Source organism: Astatotilapia calliptera, chromosome 3 (assembly GCF_964374335.1).
Source record: "Astatotilapia calliptera chromosome 3, fAstCal68.1, whole genome shotgun sequence".
Taxonomy (NCBI): domain Eukaryota; kingdom Metazoa; phylum Chordata; class Actinopteri; order Cichliformes; family Cichlidae; genus Astatotilapia; species Astatotilapia calliptera.
In genome coordinates, this window is record NC_137424.1 from 56179380 (window position 1) to 56185262 (window position 5883).

Here is a 5883-nt window from a genome sequence, read left to right on the forward strand (position 1 = left end):
AGTGAACTGACTGGACTGAGGAGACTAATGGATAAACAGAGGTCGGTGAGGCTAATGGCTGAGCTGAGGTTGGTACGGCTAATGGCTGAGCTAAAGACTGAGCTAGTGAGGGGGATAAAGCTGCAGCTTGGGCTAGTAAGGCTGGTGCCTGAGCAGGGGACAGGTCAGCTAGCCTAACTAGAGATAGTGCTAGGGCATGGAAAGCTGAGTGAGGAGATGGATGGGCTGGCGAATTAGCAGGTGGACAGGTTAGCTCTTCCGTGCCTCCGGAGCGTGAGGGCGCTGGCTGGAGAGCCTCAGCCGAGCCTCTAGGGGGGTCAGGTCAGATCCTGGCCGCCCTCAGCCTGGGCGCTGGGACAGGTGCGGGAGGTGGCTGGACACCAGTCACCCCCACCCGAGAAACAGGAACGGGTGTGGAGGTAGACTGGGTCGCAGCTGCCCTCCTCCTGGGAGCTGGCACTGGTGTGGGTATAGGCTGACTGACGGGAGTGGAGATAATGACTGGGTGAGTGATACTGACAGGTTTGGGTGCATGAGTATTTTCAACAGTGGCCGGAACTGATGAAACCGGAACAGGCTGACAGGTGGACGAAGGAGCAGGCTCGGATAAAACGGTCCTAGAGTAAGCAGGCCTAGGGTTTGCATACACACGGACTGTAACAGATTTATCGGAGATTGCTCTGGCCTTTCTGCCATCACCATTTACAGTCTTTAGTTGAACTGTCTCCGGAGGTGTTGAAGTGCGGGGGTTGTCCTTAATGAATCCCAGCTCAGAGGGAGCAGAGCAGAAAAAGTCTTCCCAGTCCACATCGTCCTCTAGGAAGGAAACTCCCCATGAATCAGAAGTGAGTGTACTGTGCGTTTTAAGGGAGTAATCAGACGAAGGGTGTGGAAAACAGTCACTGGCACTCACCACCAGGAGTTGCTGAAAATGGTCCATATTATGGCGGCGTGTGCACCGCTTTCTCTGGGAAGAGGAAGCAGCCGGGGTAAACAGCTGAGCCTCTGGCGCGGTTGCCTCCGTTGAGCCGAGGTGGGAGGCGTAGCCGCTGTGCCGTGGCGAAGGTGGAGGTCCGGCGAATGAGGCGGCGGGTGTGTGAGCGAGGAGCGGAGCGGCGAGAGAGGGAGCAGCCGAAGCGCGGCATGAAACGTCCACTCTCCGCGGCAAATGTTCCGGTGCAGGTGAGGGAACGCGGCGTCTCCGAGGCCCGCCCAGAGCCAGGAGAGTCCCTCGAAGACGTGCTCTCTCTCCGCGAAGAGCCGCTGTTTTCCCCTGAGCTCCTCTGCCCAACGGGAAAGCGCTGCCTCCTGCCGCTCGTAGAGGTCCGAGTCCGCTGGGTTCCAATCGTGTCTTCGTGGCACGGGTCGTGTCATTCTGTCAGGCGTTGTGTGGAGGCGAGGAAGAAGGAACCCAAACGCAGGACTCGCAGGTAGGTGAAGACTGGTGAAGGTTTATTATAAGGAGAGGATGAACAGAGGGTGAACGGACACTGACTGGCTGGATCACTGAATGACTGACTGAACTGAGAGAACACACGGGAAGGACAACATCACACGAACATCAACATCAATGACACGACAAAGAACTGGTGAACCCGAGGAACTTAAATACACATGTTGAATGATGGCAATGATTGGAAACAGGTGAGTACAGGGCTGAACATAATCTGACTAATGACACAAGAGACAAGCTGACACAGGGAAAAAACAGGAAGTGAGAACATTGATGTGGCAACATAACCTAAATGTGACAAAACTGAAAACACTGGGTCACCAACCCAGGAACCCTGACATAATAAAAGCATATAAACAAATAAAAGATAATAATGAATAACCTGGTTATTCAAATAGCATAATCCAAACGGCTCCTCAAAATAACAACCAAAAAATGTACACTTTACAGAGGAAACAAAGACATTTTAGAAGTATACTTCCTGACTTATTCTGAGTCATCTGTTACCAAGCAAACTCAAACGCAGCAGGTTGCTGAATACACTCAGGCCTTTGCTCAGCTACTATTTTTACTGTAGGATTAACCTTCTAAGCTCCACGTCTCTTACACTCTGCTTAGTTTCACTTTCTGGGTGCAAAAGCACGCTCTGCAAAAGCATGTTGTTTCCTGTCAGGACTTTTTGGCACAGAGTGTACTCAGAGTTGGGCCTTTCTTATAAAGTAATATAATCAGTATATAAGCATTTAAGATTATAAATTTAAACTCAACAGTTTAAAGGGGTTATTGTCACGGACCCGGTTCCGGGGACTCGGGGTTCGTGAACAGTGTGGACCTTTATTGTTATTAGTGTATTGGATGTATGTTTGCTGCACTGTGTTCTTGTGTTCAATGCTGGTGTGTGTATGTGTGTGAGGCTGGAGGATGAAGGACAGCCACCTGCAGGCCTGATGGGTGTGGCCCTGCCAGCTGCTGGTCACGCCTAGCTTACCACACACCTGCTTCTGATCAGGATCGTCGGGGGAGCTACTTAACAGAGCGATGGAGCTTCCTCCGGCGCAGGATCGTTGAGTTAGACTCCATGTCAGTGTTTGTAGTGCTGGTCAGTGTATGCCTGCTGGAGTTGGTGCCATAACGGCTGTGTCTGTGTTTTTTCCTCAGGAGAGTGGAACACAGGACTGCAAGACACACGGGGTGTGTGAAGGCACAGGGGCAGAGAGCACGGGATACCAGCACTTGGGAGAAGACACGTCACGGGAGTCGAGGGAGCACTTTTGGAGATTCAATGTGTGGTGTACATTTACCTCACTGTAAATAAACCCACTGTTCATTTCATTAAGTCCAGCGTTTGGGTCCTTTCTCCAACATCCCCCACGGTCTGCCCCCCAGACCGTGACAGTTATAAATGCACCTGTAATAAAGGCTAATTGGGTGCCAATATGTTTAAACATGTGAATGAAATATCAATGCTGTAGATTATGTTATTAATGCAATTGTAATGATGGTGGTTATGAATAGTAGCAGTAAAATATTTGGCTCATATCAACACTCCCTCTCTTGGTGACCCTCCACACTTTACTAGTGTCATCGCTCTGACCCTCTCTAGCCATCCTCTAGCTCAGGGAATCAGACAACCAACTCATGTCGTCTAGTTGGTCCAGTAATAAAACGCCAGCTCCCACTTGAGAACGCTCCATGCTTGAGGTTGGTCACACCAAATGTATCAGTGAGCCTAAAGTTGGTCAGTGAACTTGTCAATCTCTAGTGGTCTGTCCTTTTTCTCAGTCCCTCTCTAGTGGCTCCCTTCGGTCTCCAGCCTCCAGGATCCTCGCCACCCCTGTGGTCGCTTTGGTCCCGACATCTCCTGCAAAGGAAACAAAACACCTTTTCCTACCACGCCTCAACCTATGGTTGGGACTCCCTAATCAAAAGCATGAACCTAATTATGTTTTTTGACTTTTATTTATATAATGTTAAGGTTCAAATATTGGGGAAGGAGAGTACAAACAACCATGGTCCAGAACTTGGTCAAACAATTGATTTTAATGAATACACGCGTGGGAAGATCACTCTGTACGCAGACAGGAATTGATCTTCGACTTAATCAAAGAACAAACAATTATTTTATAGCATCAGGGTTTGAATTAATGACACCCCTTCATACGTCACAGATACATTTCATACATAGGTCAGATCAAAACCACAATGACTTTTAACACAGTTCGAAAGAACATTGTCTTCTATCTTCATGGCCGGTATTTCCTGTCAACCTTTTGACTTCCCGTTCAAGCCACTCATCCTGCCAGACACCGTTCCTCATTTTCAGAGACAACAAGAAACGGTTCCTCTTTTGCAGAGCCAATTTCGCAGTTACAACCAGACATGACTAACCTCTCACCTATAAATGAGTCTAACTAATGTGTGTGTGTGTGTGTACATGTCATGACCTCACTCGGCCTCTATGTCACCTCTCGCCTACTAACGCTCACTAACTGTATGTGTGTCTCGTCCTTAAATGCTCTCTCATCTCACCCGTTGCACTTCTGACCTTTCACCAGAACAGAGGCTCATCCTTATGTGTAATAACTGAAACTATATGTACTATGTTGAATAAATGTTTTAATCAAGAACCTCTACTAAAAGCTTAATAAAAGAATATAAAAGTATAACAGACAATTTGAATACCCTAGTTATTCACATAGCCTCGTCTAACCAGCTCCTCAGAATAACCTGCACTTAGATTCTGCTTTCGGTTTCACTTCTGCAAACGCTCTGCAAGCCTGCAGTTTCCTGTCACTCTGACTCTGTACAGGGTGTACTCAAATTCAACAGAATCAGCACATACACACTTAAGATTATAACAAGCATTCAAAAGCATTTAAGATTATAGATTCAACTCAACAGTTTAAAGTGGTTATAACTGCACCTGTAATAAAGGCTAATTGGGTACCAAAATGTTTAAACATCTGAATGCAATTATATTATTAATGCAATGGTAATGATGATGATTATTAACAATAACAGCAAAATATCTCTCCACTCTCAATACTCCCTCTCTCGACCTCTGGAACACCAGAGGTCGCAATACATTGTGTCCTCGCTCTGACCCTCTCTAGCCGTCCTTTTGGCTCAGCGAATCAGAGAACAACCTCATGTCATCTAAGTGGTCCAGTAATAAACACCAGCTCCCATTTGAGAACACCCATGCATAAGATTAGGTTTTTCTCAGTCCCTCTATTGTGGTCCACCAGGCCTCGGGCCTCCAGCATCCTCACCCCCCTGTGGTCGCCAAGATCTTCTGCAAAGGAAACAAAACACCTTTTCCTGCACCTCCCTAACTTATCATGTTTGGGACTCTTTAATCAAAAGCATGATCCTAATTATGTTCCTGACTTTTTACTTCTAGTTATATATATATTCTTCAACGTGACTCATCGTTTTAAAAACTCTTAAAGCTCTGCTTTCATGTCCGGTTGCTCGCTCTATTTTTCCTTATCTGATCATCAACATCCTGTACACAAACTGTCGCTGCTGCAAGTGCCTTAACTCTGACCTAAAGTCACCTTTCACAAGAAAATCATTATAAGCACCTTTTCTACTAAAAGATCCAATACAAAATAAACATTTTATTCAATTAAGTTTTAGCATATAAGCAATTACGTATTCGTAAATTTTATCATAGCTAAAAGCTACCTAGAAACAACACGTGTGTTAACACTAATTTCATTTTAAAACTCACATTTCCTGTGTTATAACATGTTCTTGATATAGCATATTTTGATTTCATTTTGCTCCTCTTAATGTAATGGTACATTCTAATTATACTTTATCAGACTTAGCCAAAATATATATGCTTTCCTCACTTTGCTCCTGCTTTAAAGCAAGAAACCTTGGTCACTTAGATAAGCGTTCGTTATTCTATAACTGCATTTTATTTTATTTTAAGTCTAGCAATCTCCGATGTGACTCATAAATATTACTTTTGTTTTAGTTATTTTTCTCTATAAATTTTAATTGACTTCTAGAGTGGCCTGCTTTGGTTAATGGTAACATGAGTAACGTCAAAATTTTCTCCCCTTTAGCATTTGGCATTTTCCCAACACTATAATCTAGTACCATAATCTAAACCCAGTCAATAACACAGAGTTTATTTAAAGCCAAAACCAGTAACCCAAAATCAGCATCCCCAAAAGTAAGTCTCCCGCTCCTCCTGCTCATGGCAAAAGCAAAGCAAAGCAAAGCATCCCCTTTCTCTTGCCGGCATGGTAAATTGTTTGTCCACATTTATTCATCCTAACCTTGGTCCAGTCACACACATTCACACCAGATACATTGACACGAGATATTGCTGATAGTGGAGACTCCAGCAAAAATAATTTGATTCTCCACCCTTAGCAACATGAGCTCATTCATTTATTTTATTTTGTTTTGTA

At 45.1% G+C, this 5883-nt stretch overlaps 1 long non-coding RNA gene across 1 annotated transcript; it reads left to right on the forward strand.

Annotated features, from left to right (window-relative positions):
- Positions 1-2242: 2242 nt before the first annotated feature.
- On the forward strand, positions 2243-2789 carry LOC113028807 (uncharacterized). The gene is made up of 2 exons (XR_003273282.2): positions 2243-2533; positions 2612-2789. It is a non-coding gene; the product is annotated as an uncharacterized LOC113028807 (long non-coding RNA).
- Positions 2790-5883: the final 3094 nt, after the last annotated feature.